We start from the raw sequence: 23,827 nt of genomic DNA on the forward strand, positions 1-23,827 counted from the left end.
TAAAGTGTTGTCGTACCTCACCTGGACCCTAAACCGTCCCCGTCCCTTAACACTAACCCTAGCCTGAACCCTAAACCTAACCCTTCCCCGAAGCCTGACCCTCACCCGTCCCCTAATCCTAACCCATACGCTAACACTAACCCGCGCCCTCACACGTACGCTCCCCCTGAAGCGTTGTCGTATCCTCACCTGGACCCTAAACCGTCCCCATCCCCTAAACCTAACCCTAGCCCGAACCCTAAACCTAACCCTTCCCCGAAGCCTGACCCTCACCCGTCCACTAATCCTAACCCGTACGCTAACAGTAACCCGCGCCCTCACACGTACGCTCCCCCTAAAGCTTTGTCATACCCTCACCTGGACCCTAAACCGTCCCCGTCACCTAACCCTAACCCTAGCCCGAACCCTAACCCTAACACTTCCCCGAAGCCTGACCCTCACCCGTCCCCTAATCCTAACCCGTACGCTAACACTAACCCGCGCCCTCACACGTACACTCCCCCTGAAGCGTTGTCGTACCCTCACCTGGACCCTAAACCGTCCCCGTCCCCTAACCCTAACCCTAGACCGAACCCTAACCCTAACCCTTCCCCGAAGCCTGACACTCACCCGTCCACTAATCCTAACCCGTACGCTAACACTAACCCCCGCCCTCACACGTACGCTCCCCCTGAAGCGTTGTCGTACCCTCACATGGACCCTAAACCGTCCCCGGCGCCTAACCCTAACCCTAGCCCGAACCCTAACCCTAAAACTTCCCCTAAGCCTGACCCTCACCCGTCCCCTAATCCTAACCCATACGCTAACACTCACCAGCGCCCTCACACGTACGCTCCCCCTAAAGCGTTGTCATAACCTCACCTGGACCCTAAACCGTCCCCGTCCCCTAACCCTAACCCTAGCCCGAACCCTAACCCTAACACTTCCCCGAAGCCTGACCCTCACCCGTCCCCTAATCCTAACCCGTACACTAACAGTAACCCGCGCCCTCACACGTACGCTCCCCCTGAAGCGTTGTCGTACCCTCACCTGGACCCTAAACCGTCCCCGTCCCCTAACACTAACCCTAGCCCGAACCCTAACCCTAACCCTTCCCTGAAGCCTGACCCTCACCCATCCCCTCTTCCTAACTCGTACGCTAACACTAACCCACGCCCTCACACGTACGCTCCCCCTAAAGCGTTGTCGTACCTCACCTGGTCCCTAAACCGTCCCCATCCCCTAACCCTAACCCTAGCCCAAACCCTAAACCTAACCCTTCCCCGAAGCCTGACATTCACCCGTCCCCTAATCCGAACCCGTACACTAACACTAACCCGCGCCCTGACACGTACGCTCCCCCTAAAGCGTTGTCGTACCCTCACCTGGACCTTAAACCGTCCCCGGCCCCTAACCCTAACCCTAGCCCGAACCCTAACCCTAAACCTTCCCCAAAGCCTGACCCTCACCCGTCCCCTTATCCTAAACCGTATGCTAACACTAACCCACGCCCTCAGACGTACGCTCCCCTTAAGGCGTTTTCGTACACTCACCTGGAACCTAAACAGTCCCCGTCCCCTAACATTAACACTAGGCCGAACCCTAACCCTAACCCTTCCCCGAAGCCTGACTGTCACCCGTCCCCTAATCCTAACCCGTATGCTAACACTAACCCGCACCCTCACACGTACGCTCCCCCTGAATCGTTGTCGTACTCTCACCTGGACCCTAAACCATCCCCGTCCCCTAACCCTAACCCTAGCCAGAACCCTAACCCTAACACTTCCCCGAAGCCTGACCCTCACCCATCCTCTATTCCTAACTCGTACGCTAACACTAACCCACGCCCTCACACGTACGCTCCCCCTAAAGAGTTGTCGTACCCTTACCTGGACCCTAAACCGTCCCCATCCCCTAACCCTAACTCTAGCCCGAACCCTAACACTAACCCTTCCCCGAAGCCTGACCCTCACCCATCCCCTCTTCCTAACCCGTATGCTAACACTACACCTCGCCCTCACACGTACACTGCCCCTAAAGCGTTGTCGTACCCTCACCTGGACCCTAATCCGTCCCCGTCCCCTAACCCTAACTTTAGCCCGAACCCTAACACTAACCCTTCCCCGAAGCCTGACACTCACCCGTCCCCTAATCCTATCCCGTACGCTAACACTAACCCGCGCCCTCACACGTACACTCCCCCTGAAGCGTTGTCGTACCCTCACCTAGACCCTAAACCGTCCCCGTCCCCTAATCCTAACCCTAGACCGAACCCTAACCCTAACCCTTCCCCGAAGCCTGACACTCACCCGTCCACTAATCCTAACCCGTACGCTAACACTAACCCCCGCCCTCACACGTACGCTCCCCCTGAAGCGTTGTCGTACCCTCACATGGACCCTAAACCGTCCCCATCCCCTAACCCTAACCCTAGCCCGAACCCTAACCCTAACACTTCCCTGAAGCCTGACCCTCACCCATCCCCTATTCCTAACCCGTACGCTAACACTAACCCACGCCCTCACACGTACTCTCCCCCTGAAGCGTTTTCGTACCATCACCTGGACCCTAAACCGTCCCCGTCCCCTAACCCTAACCCTAGCCCGAACCCTAACCCTAACCCTTCCCCGAAACCTGACCCTCTCCCATCCCTTAATCCTAACTCGTACGCTAACACTAAGCCACGCCCTCACACGTACGCTCCCCCAAAAGCGTTGTCGTACCTCACCTGGACCCTAAACCGTCCCCATCACCTAACCCTAACCCTAGCCCTAACCCTAAACCTAACCCTTCCCCGAAGCCTGACCCTCACCCGACCCCTAATCCTAACCCGTACGATAACACTAGCCCGCGCCCTCACACGTACGCTCCCCCTGAAGCGTTGTCGTACCCTCACCTGGACCCTAAACCGTCCCCGTACCCTAACCCTAATGCTATCCCGAACCCTAACCCTAACCCTTCCCCGAAGCCTGACATTCACCCGTCCCCTAATCCTAACCCGTACGCTAACACTAACCCGCGCCCTGACACGTGCGCTCCCCCTGAAGCGTTGTCGTACCCTCACCTGGACCTTAAACTGTCCCCGGCGCCTAACCCTAACCCTAGCCCGAACCCTAACCCTAAAACTTCCCCGAAGCCTGACCCTCACCCGTCCCCTAATCCTAACCCATACGCTAACACTAACCAGCGCCCTCACACGTACGCTCCCCCTAAAGCGTTGTCATAACCTCACCTGGACCCTAAACCGTCCCCGTCCCCTAACCCTAACCCTAGCCCGAACCCTAACCCTAACACTTCCCCGAAGCCTGACCCTCACCCGTCCCCTAATCCTAACCCGTACACTAACACTAACCCGCGCCCTCACACGTACGCTCCCCCTGAAGCGTTGTCGTACCCTCACCTGGACCCTAAACCGTCCCCGTCCCCTAACACTAACCCTAGCCCGAACCCTAACCCTAACCCTTCCGTGAAGCCTGACCCTCACCCATCCCCTCTTCCTAACTCGTACGCTAACACTAACCCACGCCCTCACACGTACGCTCCCCCTAAAGCGTTGTCGTACCTCACCTGGTCCCTAAACCGTCCCCATCCCCTAACCCTAACCCTAGCCCGAACCCTAACCCTAACCCTTCCCCGAAGCCTGACCCTCACCCATCCCCTATTCCTAACTCGTACGCCAACACTAACCCATACCCTCACACGTACGCTCCCCCTGAAGCGTTGTCGTACCCTCACCTGGACCCTAAACCGTCCCCGTACCCTAACCCTAACGCTATCCCGAACCCTAACCCTAACCCTTCCCCGAAGCTTCACATTCACCCGTCCCCTAATCCGAACCCGTACGCTAACACTAACCCGCGCCCTGACACGTACGCTCCCCCTAAAGCGTTGTCGTACCCTCACCTGGACCTTAAACCGTCCCCGGCCCCTAACCCTAACCCTAGCCCGAACCCTAACCCTAAACCTTCCCCAAAGCCTGACCCTCACCCGTCCCCTTATCCTAAACCGTATGCTAACACTAACCCGCGCCCTCACACGTACGCTCCCCTTAAGGCGTTTTCGTACACTCACCTGGAACCTAAACAGTCCCCGTCCCCTAACATTAACACTAGGCCGAACCCTAACCCTAACCCTTCCCCGAAGCCTGACTGTCACCCGTCCCCTAATCCTAACCCGTATGCTAACACTAACCCGCACCCTCACACGTACGCTCCCCCTGAATCGTTGTCGTACTCTCACCTGGACCCTAAACCATCCCCGTCCCCTAACCCTAACCCTAGCCAGAACCCTAACCCTAACACTTCCCCGAAGCCTGACCCTCACCCATCCTCTATTCCTAACTCGTACGCTAACACTAACCCACGCCCTCACACGTACGCTCCCCCTAAAGAGTTGTCGTACCCTCACCTGGACCCTAAACCGTCCCCATCCCCTAACCCTAACTCTAGCCCGAACCCTAACACTAACCCTTCCCCGAAGCCTGACCCTCACCCGTCCCCTAATCCTAACCCGTACGCTAACACTAACCCACGCCCTCACACGTACGCTCCCCTGAAGCGTTTTCGTACCCTCACTTGGACCCTAAACCGTCCCCATCCCCTAACCCTAACCCTCGCCCAAACCCTAACCCTAAACCTTCCCCGAAGCCTGACCCACACCCGTCCCCTAATCCTAACCCATACGCTAACACTAACCCGCGCCCTCACACGTACACTCCCCCTAAAGCGTTGTCGTACCCTCACCTGGACCCTAAATCGTCCCCGTCCCCTAACCCTAACCCTAGCCCGAACCCTAACCCTAACCCTTCCCCGAAGCCTGACCCTCACCCGTCCCCTAATCCTAACCCGTACGCTAACACTAACCCGCGCCCTCACACGTACGCTCCCCATGAAGCGTTGTCGTACCCTCACCTGGACCCTAAACCTTCCCCGTCCCCTAACCCTAAACCTAGCCCGAACCCTAACCCTAACCCTTCTCCGTAGCCTGACACCTACCCGTCCCCTAATCCTAACCCGTAGGCTAACACTAACCCGCGCCCTGACACCTACGCTCCCCCTAAAGCGTTGTCGTACCCTCACCTGGACCCTAAACCGTCCCCGTCCCCTAACCCTAACCCTAGCCCGAACCGTAACCCTAACCCTTCCCCGAAGACTGACACTCACCCGTCCCCTTATCCTAACCCGTACGCTAACACTAACCCGCGCCCTCACACGTACGCTCCCCTGAAGGCGTTGTCGTACCCTCACCTGGACCCTAAACCGTCCCCATCCCCTAACATTGACAGTAGCCCGAACTCTAACCCTAACCCTTCCCCGAAGCCTGACACTCACCCGTCCCCTAATCCTAAACCGTACGCTAACACTAACCCACGCCCTCACACGTACGCTCCCTTTGAAGCGTTGTCGTACCCTCACCTGGACCCTAAACCGTCCCCGTCCCTTAAGCCTAACCTTAGCCCGAACCCTAACCCTAACCCTTCCCCGAAACCTGACCCTCACCCATCCTCTATTCCTAACTCGTACGCTAACACTAACCCACGCCCTCACACGTACGCTCCCCCTGAAGCGTTGTCGTATCCTCACCTGGACCCTAAACCGTCCCCGAACCCTAACCCTAATGCTATACCGAACCCTAACCCTAAACCTTCCCAGAAGGCTGACCCTCACCCGTCCCCTAATCCTAACCCGTACGCTAACACTTACACGCACCCTCACACCTACGCTCCCCCTGAAGTGTTGTCGTACTCTCACCTGGACCCTAAACCGTCCCCGTCCCCTAACCCTAACCCTAGCCCGAATCCTAACCCTAACACTTCCCCGAAACCTGACCCTCACCCATCCCTTAATCCTAACTCGTAAGCTAACACTAACCCGTGCCCTCACACGTACACTCCCTCTAAAGCGTTGTCGTACCCTCACCTGGACCCTAAACCGTCCCCGTCCCCTAACCCTAACCCTAGCCCGAACCGTAACCCTAACCCTTCCCCGAAGCCTGACACTCACCCGTCCCCTAATCCTAACCCGTACGCTAACACTAACCCGCGCCCTCACACGTACGCTCCCCGTGAAGCGTTGTCGTACCCTCACCTGGACCCTAAACCGTCCCCATCCCCTAACCCTAACCCTAGCCCGAACCCTAACCCTAACCCTTCCCCGAAGCGTGACCCTAATCCATCCCCTATTCCTAACCCGTACGCTAACACTAACCCACGCCCTCACACGTACGCTCCCCCTAAAGCGTGCTTATACCCTCACCTGGACCTTAAACTGTCCCCGGCCCCTAACCTAACCCTAGCCCGAACCCTAACCCTAAAACTTCCCCGAAGCCTGACCCTCACCCGTCCCCTAATCCTAACCCGTACGCTAACACTAACCTGCGCCCTCACACGTACGCTCCCCCTAAAGAGTTGTCATACCCTCACCTGGACCCTAAACCGTCCCCGTACCCTAACCCTAATGCTATCCCGAACCCTAACCCTAACACTTCCCCGAAGCCTGACATTCACTCGTCCCCTAATCCTAACCCGTACGCTAACACTAACCCGCGCCCCGACACGTACGCTCCCCCTAAAGCGTTGTCATAACCTCACCTGGACCCTCAACCGTCCCCATCCCGTAACCATAACCCTAGCCCGAACCCTAACCCTAACCCTTCCCCGAAACCTGACCCTCACCCATCACTTAATCCTAACTCGTACGCTAACACTAACCCACGCCCTCACACGTACGCTCCCCCTAAAGTGTTGTCGTACCTCACCTGGACCCTAAACCGTCCCCGTCCCTTAACACTAACCCTAGCCTGAACCCTAAACCTAAACCTTCCCCGAAGCCTGACCCTCACCCGTCCCCTAATCCTAACCCATACGCTAACACTAACCCGCGCCCTCACACGTACGCTCCCCCTGAAGCGTTGTCGTATCCTCACCTGGACCCTAAACCGTCCCCATCCCCTAAACCTAACCCTAGCCCGAACCCTAAACCTAACCCTTCCCCGAAGCCTGACCCTCACCCGTCCACTAATCCTAACCCGTACGCTAACAGTAACCCGCGCCCTCACACGTACGCTCCCCCTAAAGCTTTGTCATACCCTCACCTGGACCCTAAACCGTCCCCGTCACCTAACCCTAACCCTAGCCCGAACCCTAACCCTAACACTTCCCCGAAGCCTGACCCTCACCCGTCCCCTAATCCTAACCCGTACGCTAACACTAACCCGCGCCCTCACACGTACACTCCCCCTGAAGCGTTGTCGTACCCTCACCTGGACCCTAAACCGTCCCCGTCCCCTAACCCTAACCCTAGACCGAACCCTAACCCTAACCCTTCCCCGAAGCCTGACACTCACCCGTCCACTAATCCTAACCCGTACGCTAACAATAACCCCCGCCCTCACACGTACGCTCCCCCTGAAGCGTTGTCGTACCCTCACATGGACCCTAAACCGTCCCCGGCGCCTAACCCTAACCCTAGCCCGAACCCTAACCCTAAAACTTCCCCGAAGCCTGACCCTCACCCGTCCCCTAATCCTAACCCATACGCTAACACTCACCAGCGCCCTCACACGTACGCTCCCCCTAAAGCGTTGTCATAACCTCACCTGGACCCTAAACCGTCCCCGTCCCCTAACCCTAACCCTAGCCCGAACCCTAACCCTAATACTTCCCCGAAGCCTGACCCTCACCCGTCCCCTAATCCTAACCCGTACACTAACAGTAACCCGCGCCCTCACACGTACGCTCCCCCTGAAGCGTTGTCGTACCCTCACCTGGACCCTAAACCGTCCCCGTCCCCTAACACTAACCCTAGCCCGAACCCTAACCCTAACCCTTCCCTGAAGCCTGACCCTCACCCATCCCCTCTTCCTAACTCGTACGCTAACACTAACCCACGCCCTCACACGTACGCTCCCCCTAAAGCGTTGTCGTACCTCACCTGGTCCCTAAACCGTCCCCATCCCCTAACCCTAACCCTAGCCCAAACCCTAAACCTAACCCTTCCCCGAAGCCTGACATTCACCCGTCCCCTAATCCGAACCCGTACACTAACACTAACCCGCGCCCTGACACGTACGCTCCCCCTAAAGCGTTGTCGTACCCTCACCTGGACCTTAAACCGTCCCCGGCCCCTAACCCTAACCCTAGCCCGAACCCTAACCCTAAACCTTCCCCAAAGCCTGACCCTCACCCGTCCCCTTATCCTAAACCGTATGCTAACACTAACCCACGCCCTCAGACGTACGCTCCCCTTAAGGCGTTTTCGTACACTCACCTGGAACCTAAACAGTCCCCGTCCCCTAACATTAACACTAGGCCGAACCCTAACCCTAACCCTTCCCCGAAGCCTGACTGTCACCCGTCCCCTAATCCTAACCCGTATGCTAACACTAACCCGCACCCTCACACGTACGCTCCCCCTGAATCGTTGTCGTACTCTCACCTGGACCCTAAACCATCCCCGTCCCCTAACCCTAACCCTAGCCAGAACCCTAACCCTAACACTTCCCCGAAGCCTGACCCTCACCCATCCTCTATTCCTAACTCGTACGCTAACACTAACCCACGCCCTCACACGTACGCTCCCCCTAAAGAGTTGTCGTACCCTTACCTGGACCCTAAACCGTCCCCATCCCCTAACCCTAACTCTAGCCCGAACCCTAACACTAACCCTTCCCCGAAGCCTGACCCTCACCCGTCCCCTAATCCTAACCCGTATGCTAACACTACACCTCGCCCTCACACGTACACTGCCCCTAAAGCGTTGTCGTACCCTCACCTGGACCCTAATCCGTCCCCGTCCCCTAACCCTAACTTTAGCCCGAACCCTAACACTAACCCTTCCCCGAAGCCTGACACTCACCCGTCCCCTAATCCTATCCCGTACGCTAACACTAACCCGCGCCCTCACACGTACACTCCCCCTGAAGCGTTGTCGTACCCTCACCTAGACCCTAAACCGTCCCCGTCCCCTAATCCTAACCCTAGACCGAACCCTAACCCTAACCCTTCCCCGAAGCCTGACACTCACCCGTCCACTAATCCTAACCCGTACGCTAACACTAACCCCCGCCCTCACACGTACGCTCCCCCTGAAGCGTTGTCGTACCCTCACATGGACCCTAAACCGTCCCCATCCCCTAACCCTAACCCTAGCCCGAACCCTAACCCTAACACTTCCCTGAAGCCTGACCCTCACCCATCCCCTATTCCTAACCCGTACGCTAACACTAACCCACGCCCTCACACGTACTCTCCCCCTGAAGCGTTTTCGTACCATCACCTGGACCCTAAACCGTCCCCGTCCCCTAACCCTAACCCTAGCCCGAACCCTAACCCTAACCCTTCCCCGAAACCTGACCCTCTCCCATCCCTTAATCCTAACTCGTACGCTAACACTAAGCCACGCCCTCACACGTACGCTCCCCCAAAAGCGTTGTCGTACCTCACCTGGACCCTAAACCGTCCCCATCACCTAACCCTAACCCTAGCCCTAACCCTAAACCTAACCCTTCCCCGAAGCCTGACCCTCACCCGACCCCTAATCCTAACCCGTACGATAACACTAGCCCGCGCCCTCACACGTACGCTCCCCCTGAAGCGTTGTCGTACCCTCACCTGGACCCTAAACCGTCCCCGTACCCTAACCCTAATGCTATCCCGAACCCTAACCCTAACCCTTCCCCGAAGCCTGACATTCACCCGTCCCCTAATCCTAACCCGTACGCTAACACTAACCCGCGCCCTGACACGTGCGCTCCCCCTGAAGCGTTGTCGTACCCTCACCTGGACCTTAAACTGTCCCCGGCGCCTAACCCTAACCCTAGCCCGAACCCTAACCCTAAAACTTCCCCGAAGCCTGACCCTCACCCGTCCCCTAATCCTAACCCATACGCTAACACTAACCAGCGCCCTCACACGTACGCTCCCCCTAAAGCGTTGTCATAACCTCACCTGGACCCTAAACCGTCCCCGTCCCCTAACCCTAACCCTAGCCCGAACCCTAACCCTAACACTTCCCCGAAGCCTGACCCTCACCCGTCCCCTAATCCTAACCCGTACACTAACACTAACCCGCGCCCTCACACGTACGCTCCCCCTGAAGCGTTGTCGTACCCTCACCTGGACCCTAAACCGTCCCCGTCCCCTAACACTAACCCTAGCCCGAACCCTAACCCTAACCCTTCCGTGAAGCCTGACCCTCACCCATCCCCTCTTCCTAACTCGTACGCTAACACTAACCCACGCCCTCACACGTACGCTCCCCCTAAAGCGTTGTCGTACCTCACCTGGTCCCTAAACCGTCCCCATCCCCTAACCCTAACCCTAGCCCGAACCCTAACCCTAACCCTTCCCCGAAGCCTGACCCTCACCCATCCCCTATTCCTAACTCGTACGCCAACACTAACCCATACCCTCACACGTACGCTCCCCCTGAAGCGTTGTCGTACCCTCACCTGGACCCTAAACCGTCCCCGTACCCTAACCCTAACGCTATCCCGAACCCTAACCCTAACCCTTCCCCGAAGCTTCACATTCACCCGTCCCCTAATCCGAACCCGTACGCTAACACTAACCCGCGCCCTGACACGTACGCTCCCCCTAAAGCGTTGTCGTACCCTCACCTGGACCTTAAACCGTCCCCGGCCCCTAACCCTAACCCTAGCCCGAACCCTAACCCTAAACCTTCCCCAAAGCCTGACCCTCACCCGTCCCCTTATCCTAAACCGTATGCTAACACTAACCCGCGCCCTCACACGTACGCTCCCCTTAAGGCGTTTTCGTACACTCACCTGGAACCTAAACATTCCCCGTCCCCTAACATTAACACTAGGCCGAACCCTAACCCTAACCCTTCCCCGAAGCCTGACTGTCACCCGTCCCCTAATCCTAACCCGTATGCTAACACTAACCCGCACCCTCACACGTACGCTCCCCCTGAATCGTTGTCGTACTCTCACCTGGACCCTAAACCATCCCCGTCCCCTAACCCTAACCCTAGCCAGAACCCTAACCCTAACACTTCCCCGAAGCCTGACCCTCACCCATCCTCTATTCCTAACTCGTACGCTAACACTAACCCACGCCCTCACACGTACGCTCCCCCTAAAGAGTTGTCGTACCCTTACCTGGACCCTAAACCGTCCCCATCCCCTAACCCTAACTCTAGCCCGAACCCTAACACTAACCCTTCCCCGAAGCCTGACCCTCACCCGTCCCCTAATCCTAACCCGTACGCTAACACTAACCCACGCCCTCACACGTACGCTCCCCTGAAGCGTTTTCGTACCCTCACTTGGACCCTAAACCGTCCCCATCCCCTAACCCTAACCCTCGCCCAAACCCTAACCCTAAACCTTCCCCGAAGCCTGACCCACACCCGTCCCCTAATCCTAACCCATACGCTAACACTAACCCGCGCCCTCACACGTACACTCCCCCTAAAGCGTTGTCGTACCCTCACCTGGACCCTAAACCGTCCCCGTCCCCTAACCCTAACCCTAGCCCGAACCCTAACCCTAACCCTTCCCCGAAGCCTGACCCTCACCCGTCCCCTAATCCTAACCCGTACGCTAACACTAACCCGCGCCCTCACACGTACGCTCCCCATGAAGCGTTGTCGTACCCTCACCTGGACCCTAAACCTTCCCCGTCCCCTAACCCTAAACCTAGCCCGAACCCTAACCCTAACCCTTCTCCGTAGCCTGACACCTACCCGTCCCCTAATCCTAACCCGTAGGCTAACACTAACCCGCGCCCTGACACCTACGCTCCCCCTAAAGCGTTGTCGTACCCTCACCTGGACCCTAAACCGTCCCCGTCCCCTAACCCTAACCCTAGCCCGAACCGTAACCCTAACCCTTCCCCGAAGACTGACACTCACCCGTCCCCTTATCCTAACCCGTACGCTAACACTAACCCGCGCCCTCACACGTACGCTCCCCTGAAGGCGTTGTCGTACCCTCACCTGGACCCTAAACCGTCCCCATCCCCTAACATTGACAGTAGCCCGAACTCTAACCCTAACCCTTCCCCGAAGCCTGACACTCACCCGTCCCCTAATCCTAAACCGTACGCTAACACTAACCCACGCCCTCACACGTACGCTCCCTTTGAAGCGTTGTCGTACCCTCACCTGGACCCTAAACCGTCCCCGTCCCTTAAGCCTAACCCTAGCCCGAACCCTAACCCTAACCCTTCCCCGAAACCTGACCCTCACCCATCCTCTATTCCTAACTCGTACGCTAACACTAACCCACGCCCTCACACGTACGCTCCCCCTGAAGCGTTGTCGTATCCTCACCTGGACCCTAAACCGTCCCCGAACCCTAACCCTAATGCTATACCGAACCCTAACCCTAAACCTTCCCAGAAGGCTGACCCTCACCCGTCCCCTAATCCTAACCCGTACGCTAACACTTACACGCACCCTCACACCTACGCTCCCCCTGAAGTGTTGTCGTACTCTCACCTGGACCCTAAACTGTCCCCGTCCCCTAACCCTAACGATAGCCCGAACCCTAACCCTAATACTTCCCCGAAGCCTGAACCTCACCTATCCCCTATTCCTAAGTCGTACACTAACACTAACCCACGCCCTCACACGTACGCTCCCCCTGAAGCGTTGTCGTACCCTCACATGGACCCTAAACCGTCCCCATCCCCTAACGCTAACCCTAGCCTGAACCCTAACCCTAACCCTTCCCCGAAGCCTGACCCTCACCCGTCCACTAATCCTAACCCATACACTAACACTAACCCGCGCCCTCACACGTATGCTCCCCCTAAAGCGTTGTCGTCCCCTCACCTGGACCCTAAACCGTCCCCGTCCCCTAATCCTAACCCTAGCCCGAACCCTAACCCTAACACTTCCCCGAAGCCTGACCCTCATCCGTACCCTAATCCTAACCCGTATGCTAACACTAACCCGCGCCCTCACACGTACGATCCCCCTAAAGCGCTGTCGTACCCTCACCTGGACCCTAAACCGTCCCCATCCCCTAACCCTAACCCTAGCCCGAACCCTAACCCTGAACCTTCCCCGAAGCCTGACCCTCACCCGTCCCCTAATCCTAAACCGTACGCTAACACTGACCCGCACCCTCACACGTACGCTCCCCCTAAAGCGTTTTCGTACCCTCACCTGGACCCTAAACCGTCCCCGTGCCCTTACCCTAACCCTAGCCCGAACCCTAACCCTAACCCTTCCCCGAAGCCTGACCCTCACCCGTCCCCTAATCCTAACCCGTACACTAACACTAACCCGTGCCCTCACACGTACGCTCCCCCTAAAGCGTTGTCGTCCCCTCACCTGGAACCTAAACCGTCCCCATCCCCTAACCCTAACCCTAGGTCGAACCCTAACCATAACCTTTCACTGAAGCCTGACACTCACCTGTCCCCTAATCCTAAACCTTACGCTAACACTAACCCGCGCCCTCACACGTACGCTCCCCCTGAAGCGTTGTCGTACCGTCACCTGGACCCTAAACCGTTCCCATCCCCTAAGCCTATCCCTAGCCCGAACCCTAACCCTAACCCTTCCCCGAAGCCTGACACTCACCAGTCCCCTAATCCTAACTCGTAAGCTAATACTAACCCACGCCCTCACTCGTACGCTCCCCCTAAAGCCTTGTAGTACCCTCACCTGGACCCTAAACCGTCCACATCTCCTAACCCTAACCCTAGCCCGAACCCTAACCCTAACGCTTCCCCGAAGCCTGACCCTCACCCGTCCCCTAATCCTAAACCGTACGCTAACAGTAACCCGCGCCCTCACACGCACGCTCCCCTTAAAGCGTTGTCGTACTTTCACCGGGACCCTAAACCGTCTCCGTCCCCTAACCCTAACCCTAGCCCGAACACTAACCCTAAAACTTCCCCGAAGCCTGACCCTCACCCGTCCCCTAATCCTAACCCGTACGCTAACACTAACCAGCGCCCTCACACGTACGCTCCCCCTGAAGCATTGTCGTACCCTCACCTGGACCCTAAACCGTCCCCGTCCCCTAACACTAACCCTAGCCCGAACCCTAACCCTAACCCTTCCCTGAAGCCTGACCCTCACCCATCCCCTCTTACTAACTCGTACGCTAACACTAACCCACGCCCTCACACGTACGCTCCCCCTAAAGCGTTGTCGTACCTCACCTGGTCCCTAAACCGTCCCCGTCCCCTAACCCTAACCCTGGCCCGAACCCTAAACCTAACCCTTCCCCGAAGCCTGACCCTCACCCGTCCCCTAATCCTAACCCGTACGCTAACACTAACCCGCGCCCTCACACGTACGCTCCCCCTGAAGCGTTGTCGTACCCTCACCTGGACCCTAAACCGTCCCCATCCCCTAACCCTAACCCTAGCCCGAACCCTAACCCTAACCCTTCCCCGAAGCCTGACCCTCACCCGTCCCCTAATCCTAACCCGTACGCTAACACTAACCCGCGCCCTCACACGTACGCTCCCCCTAAAGCATTGTCATAACCTAACCTGGACCCTAAACCGTCCCCATCCCCTAACCCTAACCCTAACCCTAACCCTAACCCTAACCCTAACCCTAATCCTAACCCGTACGCTAACACTAAACCGCGCCCTCACACGTACGCTGCCCCTAAAGCATTGTCGTACCTTCACCTGGACCCTAAACCGTCCCCGTCCCCTAACCCTAACCTTAGCCCGAACCCTAACCCTAACCCTTCCCCGAAGCCTGACCCTCACCCGTCCCCTAATCCTAACCCGTACGCTAACACTAACCCACGCCCTCACACGTACGCTCCCCTTGAAGCGTTGTCGTACCCTCACCTGGACCCTAAACCGTCCCCGTCCCCTAACCCTAACCCTAGCTCGAACCCTAACCCTAACCCTAACCCTTCCCCGAAACCTGACCCTCACCCATCCTCTATTCCTAACTCGTACGCTAACACTAACCCACGCCCTCACACGTACGCTCCCCCTGAAGCGTTGTCGTACCCTCACCTGGACCCTAAACCGTCCCCGAACCCTAACCCTAACGCTATCCCGAACCCTAACCGTAACCCTTCCCCAAAGCCTGACCCTCACCTGTCCCCTAATCCTAACCCGTACGCTAACACTAACCCACGCCCTCACACGTACGCTCCCCCTGAAGCGTTGTCGTACCCTCACCTGGACCCTAAACCGTCCCCATCCCCTAACCCTAACCCTAGCCTGAACCCTAACCCTAACCCTTCCCCGAAGCCTGACCCACACCCGTCCCCTAATCCTAACCCGTACACTAACACTAACCCGTGCCCTCACACGTACGCTCCCCCTAAAGCGTTGTCGTCCCCTCACCTGGAACCTAAACCGTCCCCATCCCCTAACCCTAACCCTAGGCCGAACACTAACCATAACCTTTCCCTGAAGCCTGACACTCACCTGTCCCCTAATCCTAAACCGTACGCTAACACTAACCCGCGCCCTCACACGTACGCTCCCCCTGAAGCGTTGTCATACCGTCACCTGGACCCTAAACCGTTCCCATCCCCTAAGCCTATCCCTAGCCCGAACCCTAACCCTAACCCTTCCCTGAAGCCTGAGCCTCACCCCTCCCCTAATCCTAACCCGTACGCTAACACTAACCCGCGCCCTCACACATACGCTCCCCCTAAAGCGTTCTCGTACCCTCACCTGGACCCTAAACCGTCCCCGTCCCCTAACCCTAACCCTAGCCCGAACCCTAACCCTAACCCTTCCCCGAAGCCTGACCCTCACCAGTCCCCTAATCCTAAGTCGTACGCTAATACTAACCCACGCCCTCACTCGTACGCTCCCCCTAAAGCGTTGTAGTACCCTCACATGGACCCTAAACCGTCCCCATCTCCTAACCCTAACCCGAGCCCGAACCCTAACCCTAACGCTTCCCCGAAGCCTGACACTCACCCGTCCCCTAATCCTAAAACATACGCTAACACTAACCCGCGCCCTCACACGCACGCTCCCCTTAAACCGTTGTCGTACCTTCACCGGGACCCTAAACCGTCTCCGTCCCCTAACCCTAACCCTAGCCCAAACCCTAACCCTGTTCCTTCCCCGAAGCCTGACACTCACCCATCCCCTAATCCTAACCCATACGCTAACACTAACCCGTGCCCTCACATGTACGCTCCCCCTAAAGCGCTGTCGTACCCTCACCTGGACCCTAAACCTTCCCCTCCCCTAACCCTAACCCTAGACCGAACCCTAACCGTAACCCATACGCTAACACTAACCCGTGCCCTCACACGTACGCTCCGCCTGAAGCGTTGTCGTATCCTCACCTGGACCCTAAACCGTCCCCATCCCCTAACGCTAACCCTAGCCTGAACCCTAACCCTAACCCTTCCCCGAAGCCTGACCCTCAACCGTCCCCTAATCCTAACCCATACACTAACACTAACCCGCGCCCTCACACGTACGCTCCCCCTAAAGCGTTGTCGTCCCCTAACCTGGACCCTAAACCGTCCCCATCCCCTAACCCTAACCCTAGCCCTAACCCTAACCCTAACCCTTCCCCGAAGCCTGACCCGCACCCGTACCCTAATCCTAGCCCGTATGCTAACACTAACCCGCGCCCTCACACGTACGATCCCCCTAAAGCGCTGTCGTACCCTCACCTGGACCCTAAACCGTCCCCATCCCCTAACCCTAACCCTAGACCGAACCCTAACCCTGAACCTTCCCAGAAGCCTGACCCTCACCCGTCCCCTAATCCTAACCCGTACGCTAACACTGACCCGCACCCTCACACGTACGCTCCCCCTAAAGTTTTTTCGTACCCTCACCTGGTCCCTAAACCGTCCCCGTGCCCTAACCCTAACCCTAGCCCGAACCCTAACCCTAACCCTTCCCCGAAGCCTGACCCTCACCCGTCCCCTAATCCTAACCCGTACACTAACACTAACCCGTGCCCTCACACGTACACTCCCCCTAAAGCGTTGTCGTCCCCTCACCTGGAACCTAAACCGTCCCCATCCCCTAACCCTAACCCTAGGCCGAACCCTAACAATAACATTTCCCTGAATCCTGACACTCACCTGTCACCTAATCCTAAACCGTACGCTAACACTAACCCGCGCCCTCACACGTACGCTCCCCCTGAAGCGTTGTCGTACCCTCACCTGGACCCTAAACCGTTCCCATCCCCTAAGCCTAACCCTAGCCCGAACCCTAACCCTAACCCTTCCCCGAAGCCTGAACCTCAACCCTCCCCTAATCCTAACCCGTACGCTAACACTAACCCGCGCCCTCACACTTACGCTCCCCCTAAAGCGTTGCGTACCCTAACCTGGACCCTAAACCATCCCCGTCCCCTAACCCTAACCCTAGCCCGAACCCTAACCCTAACCCTTCCCCGAAGCCTGACCCTCACCAGTCCCCTAATCCTAACTCGTACGCTAATACTAACCCGCGCCCTCACTCGTACGCTCCCCCTAAAGCGTTGTACTACCCTCACCTGGACCCTAAACCGTCCCCGTCCCCTAACGCTAACCCTAGCCCGAACCCTAACCCTAACCCTTCCCTGAAGCCTGACCCTCACCCATCCCCTCTTCCTAACTCGTACGCTAACACTAACCCACGCCCTCACAGGTATGCTCCCCCTAAAGCGTTGTCGTACCTCACCTGGTCAATAAACCGTCCCCGTCCCCTAACCCTAACCCTAGCCCGAACCCTAAACCTAACCCTTCCCCGAAGCCTGACCCTCACCCGTCCCCTAATCCTAACCCGTACGCTAACACTAACCCGCGCCCTCACACGTACGCTCCCCCTGAAGCGTTGTCGTACCCTCACCTGGACCCTAAACCGTCCCCGTCCCTTAAGCCTAACCCTAGCCCGAACCCTAACCCTAACCCTTCCCCGAAACCTGACCCTCACCCATCCTCTATTCCTAACTCGTACGCTAACACTAACCCACGCCCTCACACGTACGCTCCCCCTGAAGCGTTGTCGTATCCTCACCTGGACCCTAAACCGTCCCCGAACCCTAACCCTAATGCTATACCGAACCCTAACCCTAAACCTTCCCAGAAGGCTGACCCTCACCCGTCCCCTAATCCTAACCCGTACGCTAACACTTACACGCACCCTCACACCTACGCTCCCCCTGAAGTGTTGTCGTACTCTCACCTGGACCCTAAACTGTCCCCGTCCCCTAACCCTAACGATAGCCCGAACCCTAACCCTAATACTTCCCCGAAGCCTGAACCTCACCTATCCCCTATTCCTAAGTCGTACACTAACACTAACCCACGCCCTCACACGTACGCTCCCCCTGAAGCGTTGTCGTACCCTCACATGGACCCTAAACCGTCCCCATCCCCTAACGCTAACCCTAGCCTGAACCCTAACCCTAACCCTTCCCCGAAGCCTGACCCTCACCCGTCCACTAATCCTAACCCATACACTAACACTAACCCGCGCCCTCACACGTATGCTCCCCCTAAAGCGTTGTCGTCCCCTCACCTGGACCCTAAACCGTCCCCGTCCCCTAATCCTAACCCTAGCCCGAACCCTAACCCTAACACTTCCCCGAAGCCTGACCCTCATCCGTACCCTAATCCTAACCCGTATGCTAACACTAACCCGCGCCCTCACACGTACGATCCCCCTAAAGCGCTGTCGTACCCTCACCTGGACCCTAAACCGTCCCCATCCCCTAACCCTAACCCTAGCCCGAACCCTAACCCTGAACCTTCCCCGAAGCCTGACCCTCACCCGTCCCCTAATCCTAAACCGTACGCTAACACTGACCCGCACCCTCACACGTACGCTCCCCCTAAAGCGTTTTCGTACCCTCACCTGGACCCTAAACCGTCCCCGTGCCCTTACCCTAACCCTAGCCCGAACCCTAACCCTAACCCTTCCCCGAAGCCTGACCCTCACCCGTCCCCTAATCCTAACCCGTACACTAACACTAACCCGTGCCCTCACACGTACGCTCCCCCTAAAGCGTTGTCGTCCCCTCACCTGGAACCTAAACCGTCCCCATCCCCTAACCCTAACCCTAGGTCGAACCCTAACCATAACCTTTCACTGAAGCCTGACACTCACCTGTCCCCTAATCCTAAACCTTACGCTAACACTAACCCGCGCCCTCACACGTACGCTCCCCCTGAAGCGTTGTCGTACCGTCACCTGGACCCTAAACCGTTCCCATCCCCTAAGCCTATCCCTAGCCCGAACCCTAACCCTAACCCTTCCCCGAAGCCTGACACTCACCAGTCCCCTAATCCTAACTCGTAAGCTAATACTAACCCACGCCCTCACTCGTACGCTCCCCCTAAAGCCTTGTAGTACCCTCACCTGGACCCTAAACCGTCCACATCTCCTAACCCTAACCCTAGCCCGAACCCTAACCCTAACGCTTCCCCGAAGCCTGACCCTCACCCGTCCCCTAATCCTAAACCGTACGCTAACAGTAACCCGCGCCCTCACACGCACGCTCCCCTTAAAGCGTTGTCGTACTTTCACCGGGACCCTAAACCGTCTCCGTCCCCTAACCCTAACCCTAGCCCGAACACTAACCCTAAAACTTCCCCGAAGCCTGACCCTCACCCGTCCCCTAATCCTAACCCGTACGCTAACACTAACCAGCGCCCTCACACGTACGCTCCCCCTGAAGCATTGTCGTACCCTCACCTGGACCCTAAACCGTCCCCGTCCCCTAACACTAACCCTAGCCCGAACCCTAACCCTAACCCTTCCCTGAAGCCTGACCCTCACCCATCCCCTCTTACTAACTCGTACGCTAACACTAACCCACGCCCTCACACGTACGCTCCCCCTAAAGCGTTGTCGTACCTCACCTGGTCCCTAAACCGTCCCCGTCCCCTAACCCTAACCCTAGCCCGAACCCTAAACCTAACCCTTCCCCGAAGCCTGACCCTCACCCGTCCCCTAATCCTAACCCGTACGCTAACACTAACCCGCGCCCTCACACGTACGCTCCCCCTGAAGCGTTGTCGTACCCTCACCTGGACCCTAAACCGTCCCCATCCCCTAACCCTAACCCTAGCCCGAACCCTAACCCTAACCCTTCCCCGAAGCCTGACCCTCACCCGTCCCCTAATCCTAACCCGTACGCTAACACTAACCCGCGCCCTCACACGTACGCTCCCCCTAAAGCATTGTCATAACCTAACCTGGACCCTAAACCGTCCCCATCCCCTAACCCTAACCCTAACCCTAACCCTAACCCTAACCCTAACCCTAATCCTAACCCGTACGCTAACACTAAACCGCGCCCTCACACGTACGCTGCCCCTAAAGCATTGTCGTACCTTCACCTGGACCCTAAACCGTCCCCGTCCCCTAACCCTAACCTTAGCCCGAACCCTAACCCTAACCCTTCCCCGAAGCCTGACCCTCACCCGTCCCCTAATCCTAACCCGTACGCTAACACTAACCCACGCCCTCACACGTACGCTCCCCTTGAAGTGTTGTCGTACCCTCACCTGGACCCTAAACCGTCCCCGTCCCCTAACCCTAACCCTAGCTCGAACCCTAACCCTAACCCTAACCCTTCCCCGAAACCTGACCCTCACCCATCCTCTATTCCTAACTCGTACGCTAACACTAACCCACGCCCTCACACGTACGCTCCCCCTGAAGCGTTGTCGTACCCTCACCTGGACCCTAAACCGTCCCCGAACCCTAACCCTAACGCTATCCCGAACCCTAACCGTAACCCTTCCCCGAAGCCTGACCCTCACCTGTCCCCTAATCCTAACCCGTACGCTAACACTAACCCACGCCCTCACACGTACGCTCCCCCTGAAGCGTTGTCGTACCCTCACCTGGACCCTAAACCGTCCCCATCCCCTAACCCTAACCCTAGCCTGAACCCTAACCCTAACCCTTCCCCGAAGCCTGACCCACACCCGTCCCCTAATCCTAACCCGTACACTAACACTAACCCGTGCCCTCACACGTACGCTCCCCCTAAAGCGTTGTCGTCCCCTCACCTGGAACCTAAACCGTCCCCATCCCCTAACCCTAACCCTAGGCCGAACACTAACCATAACCTTTCCCTGAAGCCTGACACTCACCTGTCCCCTAATCCTAAACCGTACGCTAACACTAACCCGCGCCCTCACACGTACGCTCCCCCTGAAGCGTTGTCATACCGTCACCTGGACCCTAAACCGTTCCCATCCCCTAAGCCTATCCCTAGCCCGAACCCTAACCCTAACCCTTCCCTGAAGCCTGAGCCTCACCCCTCCCCTAATCCTAACCCGTACGCTAACACTAACCCGCGCCCTCACACATACGCTCCCCCTAAAGCGTTCTCGTACCCTCACCTGGACCCTAAACCGTCCCCGTCCCCTAACCCTAACCCTAGCCCGAACCCTAACCCTAACCCTTCCCCGAAGCCTGACCCTCACCAGTCCCCTAATCCTAAGTCGTACGCTAATACTAACCCACGCCCTCACTCGTACGCTCCCCCTAAAGCGTTGTAGTACCCTCACATGGACCCTAAACCGTCCCCATCTCCTAACCCTAACCCGAGCCCGAACCCTAACCCTAACGCTTCCCCGAAGCCTGACCCTCACCCGTCCCCTAATCCTAAAACATACGCTAACACTAACCCGCGCCCTCACACGCACGCTCCCCTTAAACCGTTGTCGTACCTTCACCGGGACCCTAAACCGTCTCCGTCCCCTAACCCTAACCCTAGCCCAAACCCTAACCCTGTTCCTTCCCCGAAGCCTGACACTCACCCATCCCCTAATCCTAACCCATACGCTAACACTAACCCGTGCCCTCACATGTACGCTCCCCCTAAAGCGCTGTCGTACCCTCACCTGGACCCTAAACCTTCCCCTCCCCTAACCCTAACCCTAGACCGAACCCTAACCGTAACCCATACGCTAACACTAACCCGTGCCCTCACACGTACGCTCCGCCTGAAGCGTTGTCGTATCCTCACCTGGACCCTAAACCGTCCCCATCCCCTAACGCTAACCCTAGCCTGAACCCTAACCCTGAACCTTCCCAGAAGCCTGACCCTCACCCGTCCCCTAATCCTAACCCGTACGCTAACACTGACCCGCACCCTCACACGTACGCTCCCCCTAAAGTTTTTTCGTACCCTCACCTGGTCCCTAAACCGTCCCCGTGCCCTAACCCTAACCCTAGCCCGAACCCTAACCCTAACCCTTCCCCGAAGCCTGACCCTCACCCGTCCCCTAATCCTAACCCGTACACTAACACTAACCCGTGCCCTCACACGTACACTCCCCCTAAAGCGTTGTCGTCCCCTCACCTGGAACCTAAACCGTCCCCATCCCCTAACCCTAACCCTAGGCCGAACCCTAACAATAACATTTCCCTGAATCCTGACACTCACCTGTCACCTAATCCTAAACCGTACGCTAACACTAACCCGCGCCCTCACACGTACGCTCCCCCTGAAGCGTTGTCGTACCCTCACCTGGACCCTAAACCGTTCCCATCCCCTAAGCCTAACCCTAGCCCGAACCCTAACCCTAACCCTTCCCCGAAGCCTGAACCTCAACCCTCCCCTAATCCTAACCCGTACGCTAACACTAACCCGCGCCCTCACACTTACGCTCCCCCTAAAGCGTTGCGTACCCTAACCTGGACCCTAAACCATCCCCGTCCCCTAACCCTAACCCTAGCCCGAACCCTAACCCTAACCCTTCCCCGAAGCCTGACCCTCACCAGTCCCCTAATCCTAACTCGTACGCTAATACTAACCCGCGCCCTCACTCGTACGCTCCCCCTAAAGCGTTGTACTACCCTCACCTGGACCCTAAACCGTCCCCGTCCCCTAACGCTAACCCTAGCCCGAACCCTAACCCTAACCCTTCCCTGAAGCCTGACCCTCACCCATCCCCTCTTCCTAACTCGTACGCTAACACTAACCCACGCCCTCACAGGTATGCTCCCCCTAAAGCGTTGTCGTACCTCACCTGGTCAATAAACCGTCCCCGTCCCCTAACCCTAACCCTAGCCCGAACCCTAAACCTAACCCTTCCCCGAAGCCTGACCCTCACCCGTCCCCTAATCCTAACCCGTACGCTAACACTAACCCGCGCCCTCACACGTACGCTCCCCCTGAAGCGTTGTCGTACCCTCACCTGGACCCTAAACCGTCCCCATCCCCTAACCCTAACCCTAGCCCGAACCCTAACTCTAACCCTTCCCCGAAGCCTGACACTCACCCGTCCCCTAATCCTAACCCGTACGCTAACACTAACCCGCGCCCTCACACGTACGCTCCCCTTAAGACGTTGTCGTACCCTCACCTGGACCCTAAACCGTCCCCGAACCCTAACCCTAACGCTATCCTGAACCCTAACCCTAACCCTTCCCCGATGCCTGACATTCACCCGTCCCCTCATCCTAACCCGAACGCTAACACTAACCCACGCCCTGACACATATGCTCCCCCTAAAGCGTTGTCGTACCCTCACCTGGACCTTAAACCGTCCCCGGCCCCTAAACCTAACCCTAGCCCGAACCCTAACTCTAAACCTTCCCCGAAGCCTGACCCTCACCCGTCCCCTAATCCTAACCCGTACGCTAACACTAACCCACGCCCTCACACGTACGCTCCCCCTAAAGCATTGTTATAACCTCACCTGGACCCTAAACCGTCCCCATCCCCTAACCCTAACCCTAGCCCGAACCCTAACCCTAACACTTCCCAGAAGCCTGACCCTCACCCGTCCCCTAATCCTAACCCGTACGCTAACACTAACCCACGCCCTCACACGTACGCTCCCCCTGAAGCGTTGTCGTACCCTCGCCTGGACCCTAAACCGTCCCCGTCCCCTAACCCTAACCCTAGCCCGAATCCTAACCCTAACACTTCCCCGAAACCTGACCCTCACCCAT

The sequence above is a fragment of the Orcinus orca genome, unplaced genomic scaffold (genome assembly GCF_937001465.1).
Source record: "Orcinus orca unplaced genomic scaffold, mOrcOrc1.1 scaffold_110, whole genome shotgun sequence".
Classification (NCBI taxonomy): Eukaryota; Metazoa; Chordata; class Mammalia; order Artiodactyla; family Delphinidae; genus Orcinus; species Orcinus orca.